Below are 24,890 nucleotides of genomic sequence, written 5' to 3' on the forward strand. Positions count from 1 at the left end.
TCTAGATAGAGGTCATCTCAAATTACTTTTCAATCACTGGATAGACAGAAATGTGTTCCACATAATGTTTTTCCTAGTCAATATCTACCTTATAATCAATAATTCCAGTCCACTGTTTCCCTCTTTGAGAAAACCAATAAGAACTCAAAGCCTATCTTTTGCCTATATAGATAAACTTCTAGGAAGTGTTTATCTAGGTCAATGAATGTAGAACTGGAAATGCAAGACCTCACTTTGCAGTTTACTAGCTGGGTGACCTTCAGCAAGGAACTTAATTTCTCTGAGCTAAATTTTCCACTTCTATAAACTGAGCATAATAAATTTGAAGTTTCTGCTTCCCTGAGAGCTTACACAAGAGAAACCTAGGACTCCTAAGGACCACAACTGCTTTGTTTTCAATGAGACTTTCAGACTTGATGTCAGAGGAGCTAAGCATAAATCCTTGCTTCAATACTTAGTAGATTGATGTTGTTATCGATCCTTTATCCTCCAAGAGGACCAGTGACATCAGGATGATATATACATCATATGTATGACTTTGGGCAATGGTCTTAACTTCTCTGGACTTTATTTCCCTCATCTTTAAAATGAGGACTAGGAGATCTCTTTTAGTATTTCCAACATTTAATTCTATGATCCTACGGTGATCCCTTTTACCTATGAGGGAGGCACTTTTAAAATAGTAAAGTACTATCTAAGTGTGTATGATTATTAGAATTAGTCTTGTCTTCTTAGGTGTCTAGTAGATTGAGACTACCCTTGAGTGCCCTGGTTTGATGAGCCACCACTTTCTTGGTGGGTACCACTTTCATCCTTTCCAGACCAGACACTTTGGGAGCAAATTTGTACATCCAAGGAGTTTGCTAGAGGGAGAAGGGGGAATCTTTTTGAAGAAAAACAATATTTAATCAAGTAAATATTTACTAAACACCTACTAGATGCAAGACACTGTTTTAGGTGCTTGGGGCACAAACACAAACATGAGAGTATAAGTGATTTGAAGAGGCAGTGACTGCTAACAGCTGGGGGATCTGAAGTGGTTTAGTGTGGGAGGAGCCCCTGAGCAGTGCTTTGAAGGAAGCGAGGGATTCTAAGGGTGGAGGTGAACATAAAACATTAGATAAGTGGAAAGCATTATGATAAAGCACAGTTGTAGCAGTTATCTATTCTACAATAGAACTTTTCATTTCCTTCTCTGACCTTCTTTTAAAATACTTTTCTTTTTTATTGATATACCTTTTGTTTTTGTGTCATATATACTTCTGAATGTATCCCTCACCTCTTCTTTATTTTAAAGGATTAACAAAGAAAGCAAAAAAAAAAAAAGAAAAAAGAAAGGAAGGAAGGAAGAAAGAGAAAGAAAGAAAGGAAGAAAGAAAGAAGGAAAGAAAGAAAGCCACTTAGACTCTTACTAGCTGTGACCCTGGGCAAGTCACTTAACCCTGTTTTCTTCAGTTTCCTCATCTGTAAAATGAGCTGGAAAAGGAAAAGACAAATCACCCAGTATCTTTGCCAAGAAAACCCCAAATGGGGTCACAGAGAATTGGACATGACTGAAACAACTAAACAATGACCAAAAGCCAAGCTACTGATTGCATCTGACAGTATATACAGCATTCCACATCCACAGTCCCCCATATTTACAATGAAGTGAGAAAGGTGAATTTTTCAGTGCTTCTTTGGGGCCAGATTCCACAGCACATTTTTCAATATGATAGTATGCTTTGAAACTGCCTGCACATTACAAACCTTAGACCCTAAGACTGAGCTCTCTCCTAAGTATGTCCCCCAAAGAAATCAGTGGGAAATTAGAAGCATCCTACCAGGATATATCATAACAAGCACAATTTAAAACTAGAAAATAATCACCCATTTCTTTGTTCTTTCAAAGGAGAAGTAGATAAGACCTCTCTCTGTCTCTCTCCCTCTTTCTCTCTCCCTCTCTCTCTCCTTGTCATTCTCTTGCTCTCTCCCTCTCTCTCTCCCTCTCATTCTCTCTCTCTCTGTCTCTTGCCTCTCTCTGTCTCTGTCTCTCTCTCTCTCTGTCTCTCTGTCTCTCTCTCTCTGTCTCTCTCTCTCTCTCTCTCTGTCTCTGTCTCTCTCTCTCTCTGTCTCTGTCTCTCTCTCTCTCTCTCTCTCTCTCTCTCTCTCTCTCTCTCTGTCTCTCTCTCTCCCTCTATCTCCTTCTCTCTCCCCAAACCAAAATCAAGAAGAAGGTTTTATGGGAAGCCCAGAACAACAACAACCAAAAAAATTCTTTGGATGAAAATCAAAATGTTATGAACAGCCCTCTCTAAGTAATGACACGTATCAGCAGTATTTGTAACCAGAAGAGTAATGTGATAAATTTTAATCACTTGGGACTCCAGCTCTGTGGGAAGTGTCTAATACAGAGACATCATTTATAGGTTTCCAGTTATGACCTATGTCTGAAAGACATTTTAATGATAACTAGAGAAAGTAGGGAGATTGTCTTCCCAGAGTGTTGAAGTTCCTGCTTGTTGTCATCCTCGGCTTCTATTAAAGACCAGAGCTTTTCAGAGGTACTTACTTCAGTGTGCAAGCCTGAAGGGATGAAACTATCTTAGATAAAACATGCCAGAGACGTACACTCCTCAGGATTTCCTGTGGGAGTCTGACCAAAATGCAGCAATATTAATAAATATAAATTCTGGAACATGACTCTTGACCAGAAAGTATGTCAAGAAATTGACTCTTGAATTTTTCTAACCCTGTTAGTTTCCTTGGGTAGTTCAACTATTTTGATGCAGCTGGTCACATTTTCAGACCTCCCCATGGGAACAATTGCTTTAAATTACATTAAAGGTTCAGAAGCTTGTATAGACATGACAGGGCAAGGAGTGTAACTCCATAGATGTTCTAAATCTTTGACCTAATGCAGGGTCTCTGGGTGCCCTGTGTCCCTTGCCCTTGAAAATATTTTGAAAAAATACATGTGACTGTGAAGCATCTCATTGCCAAAAATAGGCAATTGTCTTTTTCTCTGCTCTTATTCTTCCTTGTTTTTAATGGATTTTTTTTGACAGGGGTAGAGAGAGGCTTAGAAAGAAAGGCAAAGGCGAAGGCAAATTATATTCAACTTAAAAAGCATGCAATTTAAAATAATGAATGAATGAATTTAAAAAAAAAGTATTTATTAAGCTTTATTTGCCAAGCCCTTTATAAATCTTGGGAATAAATTCAAAAGTAACTCCTAATTTCAAAGTGCTTACATTCTAAGAGGGGTGGGGATAACACATGAAGGGGAGTCATGACCCAGAAGAGGCACCTTAGCCCAGAAAGTAACAGGGATAGTAAGGGTGAGTGGGACCATAAGATTATAGATTGACATGCGCATTTCAGGGGTAATGTCAGAGTTGATTTGATCATGGTTCATGGTTCTGGATCTAGGTGGGGTGGGGTGGGGAGGAGAGAAGTAAATTTGGAGCTGAATATGATTTGTGAGGAGGAGATGTCAACAGACTAGGGAATGACTTGGAGTGAAGAGAATCTAATCTATTTCTGACTTTACCAGCCCTGTGAATCTGAAAAAGTCATTTAATATCACTGGGCCTCAGTTTACTTATCTGTAAAATGATTATGATCAGTCAATAAATCAATCAATAAACATATATTAGTCCCCTATTGTGTATCAGGCCTTTACCTCACAGAGGAATTGTGAGGAAGACTGAAATAGTTGTTTGCAAACATTAAAGCTCTCTATTTGTTAGCTACTATTAAATATTATTTCTGAACTTATTCAAAACATTTCATGCTGTTTTCAGTTTTAAATCAAGTGAGATATCCTGGTCTTAGCGCTTCCCAGAAGGCAGAAAGCTTGAAGACTTGCCATCCATGGCCTTGTACTACTTTCATCCTCTCTTGATCAAGTGAACTCATCTTTCAAAATACAGGCAGATTTCCTGTCTCTAATTGCCTTCTCTTCTCACTTCTAATGGACAGCCATCTGGCCACTAACAATGAGTGGGGATAAACTGAATCCTAACTCTTGTCGGTATCATTTCAGTCAAATGCTGCTTATCCCAAGGGATTGCAATTTTTTTTCCTTGTTGGAGTTAAGAAAGCCATTATCACTACAAGGTTCTTGGCTACATAGGGTTGTCTTTTTAGCACCTATGACAAGTTTAAAGCCAAATCTTTTCTCCTCCTGGATGATTTAGCCTAAAGACCTAATCACTAGTGAGAATGATCACTATAAGTTCAAATATTTAATCTTATTAAGTTAATAGACTATTGAAATCAAGAGAGACTAAATAGCAAAGTTTGGAGCAATTTGTTTATATTCTATATTGAATATATTTAATTGAAAAGAGATTTGAAACTTTGTATAGTATGATCAATAAGACTTTAGGGTCATTATCTCACCATAATTTTCCTTTTCCTTATGTTTTTTCTATTCTTAATTTTTATAGTGAAAGGCAGTGTGATATAATGGATAGGAGCAAAGTCTTGCCTCTAACTCCAGGCCAGTCCTTTAACCTCTCAGTGCCCCACACAATTCTCCCATGTAACAAGTGCCAATCTGCTTTAGTAGAGAGGGTTTCCTCAATGGAATTTCTCTGTGCCAATGAAATTACACAGTTATAGTCAAAACCAGTATTTTCTTTGTTTGCTTGTTCTCTTCTGTGTTTTTTAAATAATATTTTATTTTTTCCAACTACATGGAAATTCAATTTTTAACATTCATTTTAATGAAATTTTGGATTTCAAATTTTCTCCCTCCTTCCCTTAGTTCCTTCTTCCCTAAGATGGTGAACAATTTGATATAAGTTACATATGCGGTTTCACATAAAACATATTTCCATATTAATTATGTTGTGATATAAGAAATAGACCAAAACAAATTAAAAAAAAACCATGAAAAAAGTGAAAATAGTATGCTTGGATCTACACTCAGATTCCATTAGTTCTTCCTCTGGATGTGGATGGAATTTTTAATCATGCATCCTTTGGAATTATCTTGGATCATTGTACTGCAGAAACTAGATAAGTGATTCATAGCTGATCATCACACGATATTGCTGTTACCGTGACCAATGCTCTCCTAGTTCTGCTCACTTTACTTTGCACTGGTTCATGTAACTCTTTCCAGAAAGCCAGGAGTTTTTAGTAACATCCCCTATGGGGGAAAATTTTTTAAACTTTAATTTTATAATTAAATTAGACTATAGCAAGCCATAATCAAAGAAATGTTATTTACTAAATATGGCTATGGCGCTAATATTTAACCTCAATTATATTATGCCTTTCCTATAAAGAGTACAAAGGTCATTTGGAAGCATTTTGTGACTTATCAGGAAGCCTCATGTTCATGAACTCAAATTCTGCCTGATCAGTTGTGTGACCCTGGGCAAGTCACTTAACCCTGTTTGCCTCATTCTCCTTATCTATAAAATGATCTGGAGAGGGAAATGGCAAACCGCTCTAGTATCTCTGCCAACAAAACCTCAAATGGTGTCATGAAGGGTCAGACACGACTGAAATGACTGAACGACAACAAATTTGCCAAGCACTTTGGAAATCCTGGGGGTACAAATTCAAAAAGTAGCCCTTGTTCAAAGAACTTACATTTTAAGAGGGATGGGGACAGGGGCAAGGGCAACACACAGAGGGGAGTCGTAGTCCAGAAGGGGTACTTTAGTCTAGAAAATCACAGGGGTGGTGAGAATCCAATGACTGGCAGCGATACTAGAGTCCCTATGATTAAGTAAAACTTTGTTGATCTCACTAAAATCTAAGGCTGATCTAGAGGTGATGCTCCTAGTTAATGCTGCTCCTGACACTTTGGTGATATTCATGGCAGCGACACTGGCGAAAACCCCAAAATTGTTGGGATGAATTGGGACATCTTTACTGTAGCTCTCACAACTAAGATTAGAGATCACAGCACTTGGGGGCTGGAAGGGATTGGAGGTACCATCTTCTAATCCAACTTTCATCGTGAGACAAAATGTTGCTTTTTGTACGGGATGTATCTCTGTCACCCCAGAACTCACTTGGATTCATAGAATATGGAAGGAGGGAATTAGTTTAACACCTTTATTTTACAGATGAGACTTTAAATAACTTGCCTAAAGTCACATATCTACCCAGTAGAATTGTTTCTTGACCTCCGGGTTTTTCCCGTTATACTTCACTGCCTCTTCAAATGTTGGGTGTAATGATAGCAATTTGTCACCCACTTGAAATGCCCACAATGTTTCTTCTTTTTCTGTCTATCTTTTCAACTTCTCTCTTGATATCTCTTTGTTTCTGTCTCTCTCTAGCTCCCTATCTCTGTATTTCTCTGTCTCTGTCTCCATCTCTCCTCTCTTTCTCTTTGTTTCTATCTGTCTGTCTCAAAGGAAGCATTATCTAAAGTTCATAAGACCATCAACTTAGAGTTGAAAGGGACCTTAAAAATCCAACTCTCTTATTTCAAAGGTGAGTGAACTCAGGCCAAGAAGGATGAAGTGTAGTACCAGTAATACGTACCAGTACTGGCCCTAGGATTCCTGTTTTCTGATTAGCAATGCTTTTCTCATTGTCAATCTATCCAGTAGTATTGACTGGGCTCTTATTACGTGGCTGTCACTGCTGGGGATAGAAAGACAAGAAAAAAAGCTCAAGGGGAGACAGTGTTTACTTTTCTCCTCCTGCCTAGATAGCTATTTGTAATTCACTTGAAAAAGCCTCAAATCACTGCCCCCCCCATCTCTTCTCTCTATTTCTCCTAACAAAAACATTCTCTAAAGTTATAGAAATTCACGGCAGTGGGGTTGTTTTTCCAAAAGCTTTCTGTATTTGCCAAATCCACACTTTTAAAGAATTCATATCTCATGAGTAGAGTGCTAGATAAATCTCTTGAAAAATGTTGTATGACTATAAAACCACACAATAAGATGTGCCCCCCCCCCAATGAATTTCTTGGCTAATTTAGTCTATTACATTTTGGCTATTAGTGCAAACATTATTTTTTAGGTTAGAAATGAGAGTGAACTGTTTACTAGAGCAGTAAACCAAGGGAAGGAAAGAGAATACGACGTTATTAAGTGCCTGCTACGTGCTTGACACTACGCTAAGCCTCTTACAAATATTTTCTTATTTGATTCTCCCAACAACCCTGTGAAGTAGATGCTGTTATTATGCACATTTTACAACTAGGGAAAATAAGGAAGATAGATGTTAAGGCCAACACAAATGTTTGAAGGTCAACAAATCTATTGAATTGTATGATCTTTTAGATGTTTCACATTCACCAGAAGCACCATTTTCTGAGTGCATTTTCATATTCTTTGTTTTTTATTAGCCTCTACGTGAAGGTCAGACAACAGAAAGCTCCAGTTCCTTTTAAAATTCTGAATCTATGGAGATCAAGTAAATTCCTGTGTGTCACTAATATGTGCTGATTTTTCAGTTAACAAGACCTTCTTTGTAAGTCTTGGGGTTCAGGCTGGCAAATATTTGAATTGAAAGTGCCCAGCCAGTATATTAAGTCAGAGGAAATATGTAAGTGAAGGAAAGGTACTAAAAAAAACTATGGTGGTTAGGTATATGACAGATCAAGAAAATTGAAGATTTGAAACCAATGTCTATGAATAATAATAAAAATATTTATTGGTGGCTTTTGATCCTTCCACACACAGGGGATATGGTCAATATGCACTACAATGCACTTTTGAACTTTGGAGGACTAGCCCTAATCAGAGAAAAACCTGTTTCAGTACAGATTTTTAGAAGTGATGTAAGATATCACATGCTATGTCCTATATTCTTTGAAGCTCAGACACTCCCTGCATCTAACACATACCTCATTCCAACACTCACCAAAGTTCAGCTCTGAAGAACAGCTCCACTGAGACGAGAATTATTCCGCCCAATTCATATCCCTTGGCTCGGCTCTATACCTCCTCCATAGATGGAGTCCCTTTGAAGTAAATAGGAATTCTGTGTTCAAAGGAAAGATGTTGTCATGCCAAAGGTCAAGAATTATTCAAATTCTCAAATACACAATGCCTAAGATTTGCTTCCATGGAGTATTTTGAACACACTGTTGATACAGTGGAAAAAGTGATGAATTTGAAAAGAACAGGGCCTGAGGTTCCAATCCCCTTTCTTCCACTTGGTAGCTGTATAATAACTTTGAACAAATTACTTAACTTTTCTGTATTTCAATGTCTTCATCTGTAAAATGAGAGAATCAAACTAAATGATGTTTAATTTCCCTTCTGTTGTTAGATCTATAATCCTATGATCTCTAAGGTCTCTTCCTTCTTTAAGCCTATAATTCTATGAGCTGTCAGGTTATATAAGCTCAATCTTAATATGTAGTGGGCATTTTCTATTTGATGAAACCCTTTGTGTTAAGTGAAAATCTAACTAAAAGACGGAAGGCATGCATCAAAATTATGTCTTCAGATCCCATTTCCTTCTATCTGTATCATTTTGTCAAAAACAAATCATGACTTGACCAAGGGTCAAATCTAGGCAATTCTACATTACAGCTAAAGAAATCTTTCCAAGCTCCAATTTTCTTTTTCATTTGGGAACCCTTTCAGACAATGAGAGAACAAATGATAGTCAAGGGAAGACTGTTCCACAATAAGATCAAAATGAAAAAAATATTTGCCCCATCAACCAAGTGAAAGAAATGTCTATTTTCAAAATATACAGCTTCACTTTTAAGTATAACAGTCCAAGTTTTCTATTTCATATCCCCGACTTGATGACCAGAATGAAAAAAAGAGGGACAATGTTCAGATATTTGTCCAAGAGCCACATTATGAGGTCTTCCTACTATGCAAAGCCTCCCACTAGACAAGTAGAGAAGATAAACAAAGCAACAGGCTCCTGAGTTGTACATATTGACAAGGCTGTAGGCGCTGGGATTAAAATGTTTCATCTCCAGTATCCAGTGTCTCCCAGAAGGACAGCAAGTAGGAGGAAAGAGGAAGCATGAGGTTAAGAACTTAGGAAGATTGGACAGATAGTCAAAGAATTGGATAGATTAGGCAGTCTGTAACTCATTAGCAGAGTCTCTCCCTGGGGTCCTTGCAAACATCCTACAAACAGCCTGCAAAAAACAGAGAGAGACCTTCTGACAGTCAAGTACTAAAAACACAACATGAGCTCAGCCTGATTGCTAGCTCATTTCTCAAGGTCTACTGAAGAGAAGGGAGGAGAAGCTAAAACACTTGGCATGTAGTAATGGCGTGTTGAATTGAGTTGAATCAATGCTGAGACTCACTTGAAATTAAATTTGGGTCTAATTATAGATAAGAAAAAAATGAAAAGTTTTTGGGGGGGCCCCCTTTGTCTAAGAAGTACCACCAGTGTAAGAAAAGGAAAAGAAGGCAAGAGAATGTTAATAATCCACATTGCTATGGGACCTTCAAGTTTATAAAGCATGTTCTTCATAGAAAAACCTCCAAGAGATAAGTAGAACAAGTGTTATTATCATCCCATTTTAGAGGTGAAGGCCCAACAAGGTTATGCCTGGCTCACGGTTACACTGCTAGTAAATATCAGAGTCAAAATTTGAGTCTAGATTTCTTGCCTTCAAGTCTAGCACTCTTTCACTATACCATATTGTCCCTCAAAAAGAAAAGGTATGTTGTGGTATGAAACAAAAACAAAAGCAAAAAAATTAACACTTTCAACTGATGAGTTTGACTGATGGTTCAGCCTGTTAGGAGATACTGGTTAGTGCGATAGAGTGTAAACTGTATTTGGAATCAGGGGAACTAGGCTTTGAGGCCTGGCTCTACTATTTACTATCTGGGTCACCTTGGCCAAATTTTTGGGCATCCTTTTCTGAGGGCATCAACTTCCTAGTAAAGAACTAAATATCATCTAAAGGTCCTTTTAGCTCCATATTTATGATCTAATGTGAGAGTACCTATGGCATGTTTCAGAACTGTGAAGCAAAATATACCTGTTCTTTAGGAGCTTATTAAAACTATTAAACTAAGTCAAGATAAAAACCATCTTTATTACTAACAATGGAATTCATTTTAGATAGATGAATACAACATCCAACTCATCTTTCAAGTCATTAGGGGGACAATAATTGTCCAAATCAGGAGTCAGCAAACTATGGCCTAGGGGCAAATTTCACATTCATTTTTTTTTAGGGTAAGCTAAGAAGGTTTTTGTTATGTTTTAAAATTAAATTTGAATCTATTTAAAAAATTAAACAATAATAACAACAATATTGTTAGTTCTTGTCATACAAAGACAGATGTTGGGCTGGATTTGGCCATTGAGCTATGGTTTGTCAACTCCTGGTCCAATATGACACCTTAAAAACCTGACAGTGGGTGCACCTAGCAGATGAGCTGTATCCTCTCTTTGTATCATGGTCAGTTCCAAATTGCCAAAGCTTATATATTCATTCCTTATCTAAGCCTTCCATGACTGCTGTAGCCTGAAGTGCCCAGACACCTCTGCTTACTTCTTCCCCAACACTTTCCCTTCCAAACTCAAGCTCCTGTGATTACAGTTTGGATTATTACTTTGGCATTTGTCATATGTAGCTTTTTCTTATTAATTTTCCTTTCAATTTATCCATCATGTCAACTGATCATCAAGGAGTCTTTCTCAGATAATACAATCAGCTGTTAACACACTGATTGTGGCCTACCTTGTGACCTAAGTCCTCATTCCAAGTGGCTTATCTGGAGCAGGAACACAGAATGAACTGTCACTGATGGGAAGATATCCCAGAAGACAACTTGCCAGTCCCTACTTAGGGAGGGAGCAAGCTGGTTAAGTGGTTGGTTCTGGGGAGGAATGGGAAATATACCTTTCTTCTGGAGGAGAAATTATCTCCTTCCTGTGTTGGCTTCTGGGTTTAGTTTCTGTGATCTTGTGCCAATTCCAGCTCTGGCGCTCAAGCACCTGTGTGGAAGGAATTGATTTGGTATCCTACTGGACTTTTAGTCACATCCTCCAATAGTGAAGTCATCCCTATTTGCCACACCCTATCTCATTTGCCCTCTAAGGGCCAGCAAAAGAAGAAAGAGAGTAAGTCCACTGACTCAACTTATTATCTTGTAGGCCTTTATTAATCCCCTGCTTGTCATAAATACGTGCCTTTTTTTGACCAGAAATTTTAAAAATTTAGTGGAAAACAGCCCCCCAATGAAATATTATCAGTTTTGTGGATTATATCTCAACTTAATTTTTTTTGCAAGTGTCTACTGATTCATTGTCAACTTGTTTGGGTAATTACATTCTCATCTGAAAGTTTTATTGTGAAAGTACATGCTGTGAGATCCAACATGATGTATTAAGCATATAAGTAATCAGGAAAAAATGAAGTTTAGCTATGCATCCTTTGGAAATATGCATAAATATTTACAAACTATAGAGCTGAATCCAACTTTTTTTCTGTAAGTGAAATATTTTTATAAGAAGAAATATTCTTTTTAATAAGAAGAACCAAACCCCGGATAGTAGTGGGGCATCACAGTTTAACACTCTTGGAAAACTCACTTGCAAACTCCTGGAAAAATAATCATTCTACATATTACCCATAACTTTGCTCAAGCAGACACCTCTTCAGCCCCCCAGATGCTATACTACGAGGGCAAGTTTCTTTGGAAACTGTGTGTTTGAAGCAAAACAAAAGCAGCAACAACTGCTGATCAATGGCACATCTGCAGTTCAGGCAGTCTGAAGTCAAGGCATCCTTCATTGTTAAGGGTTCTAATTCATCAAGTTCTGGCATCTTGGTCTGGTGTGATTCATAGTTCATGATCCCAAGTTTCCAACGAATTTGATTTCCATCCCTCTTTACATAGACATGAAAGCAATGCTGGCCCATGTGGTAGAAAACTAGGGAACTGCCTGCCTGGTGTTATTTGAAAGGTGCTTCATCAAAAGTCTTAAGTTGTTCCGTTGACTACTTCGTTGGCTAAGGCACTGGTGACCTCTGTTTTTGCTATAAATTGTTATCCATTAAGTCCTTAGTTCTGGTTAGTTTATAAAATTAGCTGGCCACTCAGCCAGAAGAGCCCTAAAGAGGTACATAGGGCAAAGGACTGATAAGTTTTGATTGGAAAAGAAGGGAAAGGAATCTTTTCAAAAGCCAACACTGCTTAGAGAATATGGGTCTCTGGAGAGGAGTGCTATAGTGAATTCTTCGGGCTGATGGGAAGCAGGATGGGGGCATTGCAGAGGGGCAAGGAAGAGAAGGGCAGACTGAGGAGAACCAAAGGCTAACTGTATCTTGTGTGTGTGTGTGTGTGTGTGTGTGTGTGTGTGTGTGTATGTGTGTGTGGTGTGTATGTTAGAGGTGGTAAAGAGATCAGAGAAAGAACAGAGAATGTTTTAGCAAGGCTAACTACCCATGCAGTTTTCATTTAAACTTTGTCAAAACATGTTGTCTTAGGGATGCACACCAGGGACAGAGGTCCAAACCTGAACTAATCACTCAGCACCCTAAGCAAGGGAAACAATTGGTTCACATTGCACAGCACAGGGGAAAATGGTCCTGGATTATGTTTTTCAGCTCTATTTATCCAGTGAGAAAGAAGCCAAGGTGAGGCTACAAAGGGGTAAGAGTTCAGTTCTCAAGAGCAAATAAATATAGAAAAAGAGGCCATGTAATAAGGGCATGTATTTCTCCTGTTCTTATTTTCCGTTTGTAGTTCAATTTCTATCTTTCCTATAAACACATCTGGGCCTTCGTTGTTAAGGTCCATGTAGGGTGGTTCCACTGCCCTTGATGGAGAAAATCATTTGTTATGATGATTTTTCAAGTATTTCCCCTTTTGTTCTGTTTGTAATCAGGGGTGTGCTGGAGCCAATTGATATGATTCTGCTCCTTTAAGTATTATGTCCACTTGTGGATCAGAGACAAGACCATAAATCTATATGTTGTAGGTGGAAGAGATAATTTAACAATAAATTTAATTCAATTCAGTTCAATAAGAATTTATTAAATACCCACTAGACGTTGAGTATTGTGCTGGATACTTGGGGTACAAAGACAAAAATGAAATAATTCTAAACTTTAAGTCTCTGGGAGATGGGAGATGGGACAGGGAAGGGATAATAGGTATACAGAAATTCACTCAAATAGCTCTATAATGTCATTGATCTGACGGTTCTCTCTAGTGATGCAAGTTGCAACTCATCCATGCCTGCCCAACCCACGTGACTTTTGCCCATGTCCTCCTAAAAATTCCTCACAGGCAGTTCACCCCTACATGGTGGAGAACTTCATATCTTTCTTCTAACATCAGGAAGGTACAGTTGAAGCACTCTGACTGCCCGCTTCTCATTCCTCACCCTCACCATGTGATTAGTCTGTCTTCTCTTCTGGTATATCTGATATATAGTTCCTTTTACTCTTGTTTTTCCTAAGACCTATGCTTTGGTTATATGTTGCAGCCTGATTGTGGGTGATACACATTTTTAATTCTTCAGAGACTATTAAATTTCATGTTTCACTTTGGTATGGCAACACTGGTATAATGTTGATATTTTTAAGATGAGCATTTACTTTCATGGGAAATTCAGTCATTAAAAACAATTTGCAATCTTCTAAAGGGAATACCATCTACTCTCCTCCTCCTATTCAATTTTGGGCCCAACCTGTTGTTCATCTGTAGTACTATCTGTCCCAGAAATACACATTGATAGGCAAGCTCTATAAGGTGTTCACCCCAAAGCATATTATAATCCAGAAAATAGATGATCTTCTTCCACTTGATCTTTCCAAGCTAAAATCTTTAGAGTGATTACAGAGCTCTTCTAGGTGGTTCCACAATGTTCTAGGGCTTGATGCAATCCATAATATCTGGAAACAAGAGCAACTGTAGAATTTCATTATCTATAGGGAATCCTTCTTCAACTTGAACCCCATGATGGATTGCCTTCATCATAGTGGGAAATCCCTTTGGCAAACATAATCTTCCTGTTTTATGCTTTGCCCTGTGTGTGATTGTCATAGTAATTAAGGTGGGACTTTTTGCTATTCTCTTAAGTGCCTTTAATTATTCTGGCCTTTGTTGGAATTGGTGGAAAACCTTTCACTGTCTTTGTCTGGAATATTTCTCAGCTATTTCTCAGTATTAAGACAGTTGGGAGTCATTGACTGGTATATGATGTGATACTGGGGATGGGGAACTTTCACACACCCAGCCTGGGTGAGGTCAGAGCCCTCAGGGCTCCAAACAGGATATAATTTAGGAGAGCTTGGCGTTTGACTTTTAGGGCATGCTCATGGAAGGAGTATTGAGATTCTGGGTAAGCTGCAACTGCTCCTCAGCTTTGCAACCCAGATATTAGTTCTTCTCTGCTAACTGTGTATTGTGATTTCAATCAGAAAAGGTCTGTCTGTTGATGTTTGTAATTTCTGTTTGTATTTGCCTTGAAGTTCAGAGGGCTGATCTTTTCCCCCAGAACTAAGTGAATGACATATGTATGTTTGATTAAACTGAGATTGTTAGCTCCTTAAAGTTGCTGTGTTGGCAGCTTTCTGTGTGCTGGTTGTTGGTGGGTCTTACACCCCTACAGCAGTTGCCAGCAGATTGTTGCTACAGCAATCAGAGGGTCATTGGATAGGATTATTTATGCTAGTACATCTTTTAAGAAATCTTGAATGATTTTGATGCATGAATTGGAAACAACTTATAAAAAAACCTGTAAAATGATTTTGTTCTACGGAATCATATGCTTTTTCATAATCCATAAATATTCAGTACAGGGAGATCTTATATTGTTCACATCTTTTCTTTAACTGTGAAATGGCAAAGAGATAGTTTATTGTTGGATAATGCTTGTCAAATCCTGCTTATTTCCTACCAATACACTCATCATGGATTGACTGATTGATTGATTAGTAGATGATTCTCTTAAAGACTTTGAATAGATAGAAGAGTAGGCCATGTTCTCTCATTTTCCATGCTTTTGATAGCTTCCCCTTCTTTATATTTCTTTTCTACATCTCTCAAAATTATGTCACCTCAAGTTTTTATAGCCTCTGGAAACACTTCGTCTAATCCAGCTATTTCTCTTGTTTTCGTTTTCTGCATGTAGTACAAGTTCTATCTTTCCTATAGACACACCTGGGCTGTTGTTGTTAAGGTCCAAGTAAGGTGGTTCCACTGTCCTTGATGGAGAAAATAATTTGTTATGATGATTTTTTTCAAGTATTTTCCCTTTTATTCTGTTTGTAATCAGGGGTGTGCTGGAGCCAGTTGATATGATTCTGCTCCTTTAAGCATCATGTCCATTTGTGGATCACCGGACAAAGATCCCATGTTGGGAGCAAAACCAGCTGCATTAAAGGTTATGGACGATCTCATACTATGTGATGTATTATTGTTGTCTTATTTCCCACAATTCATTGTAAAAATGGACAGAGAATCCCAAGGGTCATTTTGAATTTTTCTTTGTTTCATTGGTTGCTGTGACCAAAAGAATTCATCAGCCAGCAGCCAGTCTCCTGATGATGAGCCTTTCCATACCTCATTAGGTTGGTCCTTAAACAGCAAAAGCCATACTCAAAGCCTTTGCAGCGTGGTGGGACTTGCCTGAGTTTACACTGTGCTGACATAGCTTTGGAGAATATCGAATTTCCTCCATATCGTGATGAGACATCAGAGTAGGATGTTGTGGAAGACGATCCTTCCACAGGATATTTACACTAAGTAAATATAAAATATTTATCCTATTTATTTATTTTTGTCCAGACATGTGTTTTCATAGACTTTTTATTTGTTGTTGTATTTCCTCACTGCTGTCCCATCACATTGTAGCATTTACCCTTTAAAAACATCTAGGAAGCTGGTGAATGATTCAGAGAGCAGAGGATGGGGATTGGGAGAGAAGAAAATCCTTCTCCCTGTAGAGGTCCGGTAAGTGGTAGTACCAGAAATCCGGTAGAAGGCTGGTGTAAAAGTGAAACGATGTTATAAGATCTGTGTGCTGGGGAAAGTCATTGATAACTTCCTGATTTCCAGTTATACTATGCCAGCATGGTATCTTTGTCCCTAAAGGGTGAAGGATAAGGGAGAGAAAGGTATGTGTTAGAGATGTTTATTTCGAATTGTGTCAACAGAACAACCCAAGGATGGACAGTTGACCTGTATATCTTGATTGTAAGAAGGAAGTTCTTCCTTGAACTTAACAAGACAAAGATTTATATCAACCTTTTAAGAGGTTTCAAAAAATCTATAAAATTTTGCACTGATCATTCCTATACTTGCTCCTCTGCTTTGAGTGATTATCATTGACCCCTATCGCTTTCATATCATTAGTCTATCTGTTGGTGTGAACTGGAGGTCAGCTGAGGCAGCTGCAGCCTTGCTTGGTGTCAACTCTGTGGAACAAGAAGCCCCTCCCAGGATAAACTGATCATCAGAAACCTCACCATGCTGTTTAATTCAACTTCCTCAGAAGCCACTCTCCTTGGACTGGAGGCCTGGAGGGCGGAGCACTCAACTCCTCCCAAAGTCTTCCTCTAAGTTAAGGTACCTCTGGTTTTTCCAGCTTAAGCTGCTTTGCATCTGACACCCTGTTTGGTTTCAATTCCACAGCAGAAGATACCTCTGCACCAGGCACACCCCTGGTGTCCACTCTATTCCCTGGTGTCAAGCTTCTTCTTGTGTGCTGTCTTCCCCTATTAAATTATAAGCTCCTTGAGGGCAGGGACTATCTTTCTTTTTCTTTCTTTCTTTTTTGATTCCCTATTGTTTAACACAATACTTGGCACATAGTCGGTGCTTAATAAATGTCTATTGAGTTGAATTGAGTAGCGACAAGGGTTGGATGGTGACAAAATGAGCTCCTGATCAACCCCCAACAAGTAAAGTGCTAAGGATACAAAGAAATACAAAAAAATCATGCCTGTCCTCAAGGAGCTAAGAAAAACATGTAAATGACTAGGTGTGTACAGAATGCTTACAGCTTAGATAGAAGGTAATCATAGACTAGAAGGTTTTAGCAGCTGTGGGTCAGGGAAAGCCTTCCTCCATAACATGGTGTTTGGGCTGAGTCTTGAGGAAAGAGTCAGAGGTGAGGAGGAAGGGAATTCCAGTCATGGGGGTGTTGAGGGAGAAAAACCCAGGGATCCAGGAATCACAAAACTAAAGTTCCCGGGACTGGAGTTCCCAGATGGGGTCGTTGAGGGGGAGTAAATGGAACATGCAATCCAGACAAGTACAAATAATGGAATCAAAGCTAAAGTGAGACAGACAAGAGTCATGCAGAGGTTTCCTATAGAAAATATATTAGTTAATTGGAACGATATTCTGTATTCATGCAGCTGTTTCTAATGCACCCATTTGTTGTGCAATGGAAATTATTTATGAGGATGAAGAGTGACTGCTGTGTGTATGCAATCCAAAATTTAAGGTGAAGTGGATTGTTATTGCTAGAATTTTGCATCCGATTAGCTAAGTATATTAATAAGTAATTTGGAAACTTGAGAAAATTGTACTGGTGTTTTGGGGCCCATGCCTTCTCTATTAGAGATAAGAAATAATGGTCAATAAGCCAAGGGCAGTTTGGGTCAGTAAAGTGAACTGTATCCATGCATCACCCAATAGGGATTAACTTTAATGAAGTGAAAGTTCTAACAAGGTCTCTTACTAAAAGAGAAAATGGTGGCGCATGGTATAATAGACAATGGCCTCTGTAAGCATTAGAAAATGCTGTTTATTTAGATAGCAAGGATTCCATTCTCAATGAGACTCCTCAAGCCAACCCAATGGGCAAAGGCAAGTTTCCCATTGGCATAGGGTAAGTATGCAGTGAATGTGTTTTTAAATGAATAAACAAATGGTTCAAGGTTTATCAAAATGAAATGTCTATGGGTACCAAACAGCTTGAGTGAATTTATTAGCCAGTTCAGTAAAAAATGATCCCTGACATCAATGTGTGAATTACTACTTTGACTACATTTTCAGTAGAGTGCACAGTGCCTTCTTTGATGCAGGCACACCATGCTGGGCAGTCATGTGCCAGTGTCTCCCGTGTCTCACAATGGATTCCAACGTTCTTCAGAGAGACCTTGAGAGTGTCCTTGTATTGCTTCTTCTGATCTTCATGTGAATACTTGCCTTGTGTGAGTTCTCTGTAAAATAGTCTTAGGCAAACATATGTTTGGTATCCGAGCAATGCAGCCAGCCCATCAAGCATTCAAACTCTGTTGCAGAGAGGTTTCAAGTGTGACATATGTGAAAAGAATTAAAAAAAGGTCTTGCAAGTAGATTATGGGCATATTTTTAAAAAGAAAGATAAGTAGTTTGTGTTTATTCACTCATCATTTATCAATAGCACCAGCCAAAGCAGAGGAATTTGTCACTTCATACTGCTCTGGCCTAAACAACTGAAGTTTTTTTTTCTTATTTTTTTTTAAATTCTTCATACAGATAAAATAACAGGAAATCATAAAATCATATTGAAAACAAATGATAAAGAAGACTGCTCTTGACAAAATCTTTACCTGTGTCAATCTCTGAGACACTCATAATCATGAAAGAATAATGATTTATCAACACCTTCTATTGTTGGAGCACTTGTTCTCACACATGTTATCTATTTGAGTAACACAATAAATGTGTTAAGTGAGTAGTGCAAGTATAACTATCACCCTCTTTACAGATGGGGAAACCAAGGCACAAGTTTAAGTGACACACCCAAGGTCACACAATTGCTGTTAAAACTTCCAAAGATGTCATATATATTTATTGAAGTAAGATCTAGGAAAATCTGATGGCATTATGAGAAGAGTTTTAAGGATTTAATCCAAATAATCAATCACTTTGATTCCATGCTACTTAACTTCTATGCACATCATAAAAATGAAACTTAAAAAATCTGAAAAGAAAAAATCTACATGGATCAATAAAAATTCAAAATTGGTATTAAGAAGCCCTTTTGTAGATCTACTAGCTTGGATGAAATAATTACATCCCTCTTTTTCCCTGCTCCCCACATTTCATTCCAAACTAAAAATGAATCCAAAGGTCTACAGCCCCCTATATATTTCAGAGAGACATTCTGGTGAGTACTAAAGGAATAAGGTCCATTTTACAGATTCTTACCAGTGTGGTCTAGAGGTAGAATTATAACCAGGGCATGTAGAACTACATTCTGTTCCAGGGTGCTGAAATGTAGAGGGTGCCAATAGAACCATGTTGAAGGGACATTTCTTTCCTGCAGGTGGCCACATCTAGGATTAATTCTTCCTTTCCTAGCCCCAATTCATTCATTGATGATGACTTTCTGTGACTGTATATGTCCTCCTTTGATAACTGCACACCATGTTACCATGGAGCCTCGGCTTCCCAGCAGCAGCCAATTCTTCAGCTGCATAGAAATGATTCCTTTCTTCATATGGATAATGCTTTGGCCCAGGTGAGATTCCCCCACTTGCCCTAGCACATTGATCTTCTTCCATTTGCTTGTTTAAGGCATAAAAAATACTCCCAGTTATGGATTTGCCAAGAGAAAGAACAACAGGACTCCCTACTTACTATGTGACCCTGATCGTCCCTTCATTTCTCTGCTTCAGAGTCTATAAAATTCATCTGTAAAATTAGGGGATTTGACTAGATTGCCTCAATTCTCTTTCAGCTTTAGATCCTATGATCTGAAGGCCTTATAGCCCACGTGGAGTTTCTTTAGAGACCATTTTAAGAGTAGTTTGGGGGTTAAAGATGATTAAAATGTGGCTTTACCAGGCTCTTTACTAGTTAGTTAGATTGCTGTAACTTTATATTCTTATTCCATCCATTCAAAATGTTTTCACTGCATACTCATTAGAATTGGAGTGGAAGGAGTTACAAGCAGCTAGGTAGCACAGTGGATAGAGCACTGGGCCTGGAGTCAGGAAGACTCCTCTTCCTGTGTTCAAATCTGGTCTCAGGTTCTTACTAGCTCTGTGACTCTGGGCAAGTCCCTTAACCCTGTTTGCCTCAGTTTCCTCCTCTGTAAAATGAGCTGCAGCAGGAAAGGGCAAACTACTCTAGTATCTCTGCCAGGAAAACCCCAAATAAGGTTGGAAGGAGTCAGATATGACTGAACAACAAACAAAGGGAGGAGTTAGCCCAGAAATTTCCTTAATATATATCTGAGTTTGATTATTATTATTAAAAAAGAAAAAACAGTTATTTTTTATGTTCAGTTATTTTAGTCTAATCCTATCTAACCAGCAATTCATCTATACTGTATTAAGATAGCTCAGGCTCAGTGGAATATGTTTAAGCTCTGGGCCTCCAAGCAAACAAGGCCCCCTGACCTTCTGTTAATTACAAAATAACAGATCTTGTTTCACATGCCTCCCATCCCTTCCCTTGTCTTTACAATGCAGGGGCAGCTTGGGTGGTATTTATTTCACTGTACACATCCCAGGGGAAACCTCCCAAGAACTCTGTAGTAGGACAGAGGCTACAGAGAGCCCCTTCTTTAGGCCGATCCTGTGGGAGAGTCAAGGCTTCATTAGAATGTTAAAGTCTGAAGTGCTCTAATGGACAATGACTATAAACTATCTTGGTGAAAGGTCTTTCTGAAGCTCCCTTAAAGCTTATTCTGCAAATCAAAGCTATCTATCATAAAGCCATAGTTTGTTTTTCTACATCCTTTTCCACAAAGACTTGAAATTTTTAGAATATTTGGCAATTTCTTTTTTCCTATTACTTTTTTTACATTGATTCTTTTCTTGCTGCCTCATGGTATCCTGTCAAATAGGTGTTCTGGGTATTATTACTTTTGTTTTAGAGGTGAGGAAATTGAGGCTGAGGAATGTTAAATGACTTACCCAAGGTCACACAGCTGGTGAGTGTCAGAGGCAAGATTTGAACCCAAATCAGTTGTGCTTCTGTTTTATGCTCTATCCACTGTGACATATTACATTCCTTCCTCTAATCCCATATTCATCTATCTATCTATCTATCTAACTATCTATCTATCTATCTATCCATCTATCCATCCATCTATCCATCTTTCCATCCATCCATCTATCCATCTTTCCATCCATATATCCATCCATCCAACCATCCATCCACCATCCATCCATCCATCCATCCATCCATCCATTCATCTACTTATCTATCCATTCATTCTTTAAGAAAGCCAGTTGTGACAGCTTTGAAAGTTACATGTTGAATTTATTAGATACTTTAAAGGAAATGCAAACTGTACATAATAGAGATTGGTAGTTTCTTTTATAGTCTTCATCTTCTTTTTTATAGTTTATATGGAAATGCTCATTCCATGTGATATTTTCTAAGTTCATAATTTTTAAAATAATTTTTTTAATTAAAAATTTTTTGAAAGACTGATTGTCTCTCTCAAACTGTAATTGTAACCACCCCCATTTGTTTCCCTATGCTACTTAAAAGCTGCCATCACTGTTTTCTTGCTTGAACTAATGCATTCTATCCACTTATCAGGTGATCTGCAAATTAATGAAATTGCAGTTATTTAACTTGCTTAACATATATTCGTTTTGTATGTGTATATACATATATGTATAAATATATATTTGTATTTATAAATGTACATATTGTTTTTCCTAATTGAATATAAGTTCCCTGAGAGTGAGATTATTTCTATTGTCCTTGTATCTCCAGTACCTGGAACAGAGTGGGTGCTTAATAAATGCTTGTTGATTGATTTTCCCCCAAATAATTTATTATCGTTACTATTATTAATGACCATCAATATTAACAGATTATTTTATTTTAATATATACATTATATATTAATTATATATAATAAAATTATGCTAATTTTACTCATCACAATTGCTAGCATTTATATAAACTTTTAAAGTTTGCAATGCATCTTTACAAATATTCTCTCACATTATCCCCATACCAACCATTGGAAGTAGGTGCTATTATTATCCCCATTTTACATATGAGGAAACCAAGACAGACAGAGATTAGGTGACTTGTCCAAGATCACTAATAACTGCACCAGAGATTGTTGCAATCTAGGATTTCAGATGTTATTTCAGAAATTTGTCCAGATTTACTAGTTTTGTGTGTGTGTGGTGGGGTAGTGGGAGGTTTTAATTTTTTTATATAGTTAACTTTAAAACCCTAGGTTGGGAAGTTGTTTGACCAAATTCAACTGTTGGCTTTATGAGAACCAATTTGTGTGACACAGGGCAGGGCTTTGGAAAAGTCATTCAACAGGCAAAGTTTGTCTTTGGTGCCCTCTACCTTCTCTTTTCTCACACTTTGTCCATTTTCCAAGGCTTAGGGCTCTTATGCTACCCTGAAGCCTCCCTTGCCTGAGAGGAAAGAGATTTTGGAATAAAACTCATCCAGTTGATGTGCTATTGACTGATTGTACTTTCTGGAGCATTAAGATATGGACAGAAAACACAATTTAACCCCAAAGGATGAATTACCAATAGGAGAATTAAATCATGAAGGAGATATTTTGGCCACGGATTTTTTTCCTCCATAAAATGGCATTTTCCTAGATTATTCTCCTTTTGATACATGATTTTTTTTTGCAAAGTCATTTACTTGAGTTAAAAAATACATGAACTTTCTTAGTCACGATATAAATTAAGGTTGCTATGAGCAATGGATTTCACATACAAAACTGTGTTTAATGGATAGTAGACATGAAGTTAAATATGTACATACACACTCATTCATGCACACACACACACACACACACACACACACACACAAATGCTCACATGTACGCATAAGTGTACACATTCCCGATGGATTCAAGCAGTGTATTCTGACCTTAAAACCAGAGAAAAAAAATCCCAATAACGGTAAACAAAGTCTTTTAAATAAGTTATTTTTAAGACCTCAAAAGCCTATTAGATGACTCTTAAACTCCTTTTCCAATGATTAATTTCCTTAGAAGGAAGTGTTGCTTTTCAGAGTAGACAAATATTTCCATTTTGTTTCCCTTTAGAGCTATGCTATAAGCTTATCTGACCTATTTCACAGAATGGAAAATCCCGAGTGGTCCAACAGCCCTAACTAGCTGGCATTAAGGACACCATTTGTCTCTTTTTTTAGTTCCATTTGTTGCTTTACTTGGGATTATTGACATATGAACATTTCAAAAAACCCTTAAATTTTTTTTTCTCACAGTTTCGTGAAGTATTTCTTAGAGGGCCCTAGAATTATAGTCAGGGAGAACTAGTTTCAAATCCTACTTTGGAGATTTTCTAGATGGGCAGGCAAGTCACTTAACCTTTTTGTTCTTCAATTTCCACATCTGCAAAATGAGGGTGTTGGCCTCGATGTCCTCTAAGATCCTTTCCAGCTTTAACTATATTATTATTTTTAGCTGGATTAAATGAATCATCAGCCCACCCACGGTCATTTTGTCATAAGGAAAAATTGGGATTAGAACCCTGGAGAACTATCCCCTACAGGGCAGATAAAGACTGAGGGTTTGTCTGTGTTAATCTTATTGAAGGGGAAATTCTTCACAGGAAAATGCTTTCCATAGGAAAAAACTGATTTTTTTCTTTTTTCACATGTAGCTTTTTTAATGCTCTAAACAACTAGCAGTCAGTCCATTTTTTAGCATTTTGTTGAGCAGTCACTATAAAGGACACTTTTTATCTTACAAAGTGTTTTATACACATTTTCGAGTTCAAACCTCACAGCAACCCTGGAAGATATGTAATGAAATATAGGGAGCATGCTCTGACTTACTCTCCCAAAGCCAGGAAGGCTCCATCTGCCCTTTAGGCTTCCAGGGCACCCTGAGCAGTTTTTGTGTGTCTCCTCTCTGATGCTCTTGCTTTGGAGCCCCTCCCCCACTATTAAGTGCCAGCAATTGACCAGCACCCCAGGTCCACTTAATGATTTGTAACCTGAACCCCAATATCCATTAGTATGGGACTCTCTACCATTGATCAATACTCTGCCCTTGTGGGAGGTTCAGGCAGAGTTGATGACAGTGGGAGAGAAGGGAGATCTGGTCTCTTCAATCATTTCAGGCTCATCTGGCTTCCAGATTTGAGAGAGAAAATGAGTGATACCAATCCCTCTTCTAGTTGATAAAGGGAGAAAAAGACACTGGGAAGAAGCTGACCTGAAAGTAACTGGCAAGTTCCAACATGTCCCTATCTCCAACTTGTTACTTTAGAGACTTCAGGAAATTGTTCCTATGTGTGAGATCTGAGACTCTTCCAGTTGAGTTGTTACTTTACTTCCAATGGAAATGCTCCTTCATTCTGTATTGTCTGGGACATATTCTCATATGTATACTGATTTCTGTTATGCTATCATCTTGGATAAATGGTTTATTTGCTATTTGCCATGTGTGTTTGTTGTGGAACTGGTATTTGGTGGGGAGTTGTCTTAGACATAGAGCTTGGGGACTCCTTTTTCCTCATTAAGAAATAGCAACAGGAATTGAGTTTGAACCTAAACATTATATCTCCTAGACTAATAATATTTAAGGAAGCAGACAGATGTAATTCTACCCCCATACCCCCTCTCTCTGGCGATAGCAGATGATAGCTTCTATGGCCCCAACCTCTCACTTCCCCTCCTGGCAGGAATTAAAAGTCTTCCTTGGAGAAGAGTTGGGGAAGGAGACACTAGAGATGTATATATTTTTGCCCCCCTACAAACCATATGTGACAAATTCCATTCTACGTATTTAATATTTATTAGCTTTTATAAAGGGATATTTACTTCCAAAATATAACAAGAACAAAAGGACAGACATTTCCTCCCAATACCTGGAGACAGGCTCTCCCTTGTGGCACCTAGGGACAATAGTTTCATTTATCCCAACTCCTGTTTAACGTGAGTCCCATTGAGTTGGCATGACTTCTAGTTCAGTCCTCATCCAATTACCTTGGACTGGGTCTTCCCTGAAGGTCATTCCTTGCTCCCCAAGGTATCAATGCTGAGCTGGATGAAAAAAAAA

The sequence above is a fragment of the Trichosurus vulpecula genome, chromosome 7 (assembly GCF_011100635.1).
Source record: "Trichosurus vulpecula isolate mTriVul1 chromosome 7, mTriVul1.pri, whole genome shotgun sequence".
Taxonomy (NCBI): Eukaryota; Metazoa; Chordata; class Mammalia; order Diprotodontia; family Phalangeridae; genus Trichosurus; species Trichosurus vulpecula.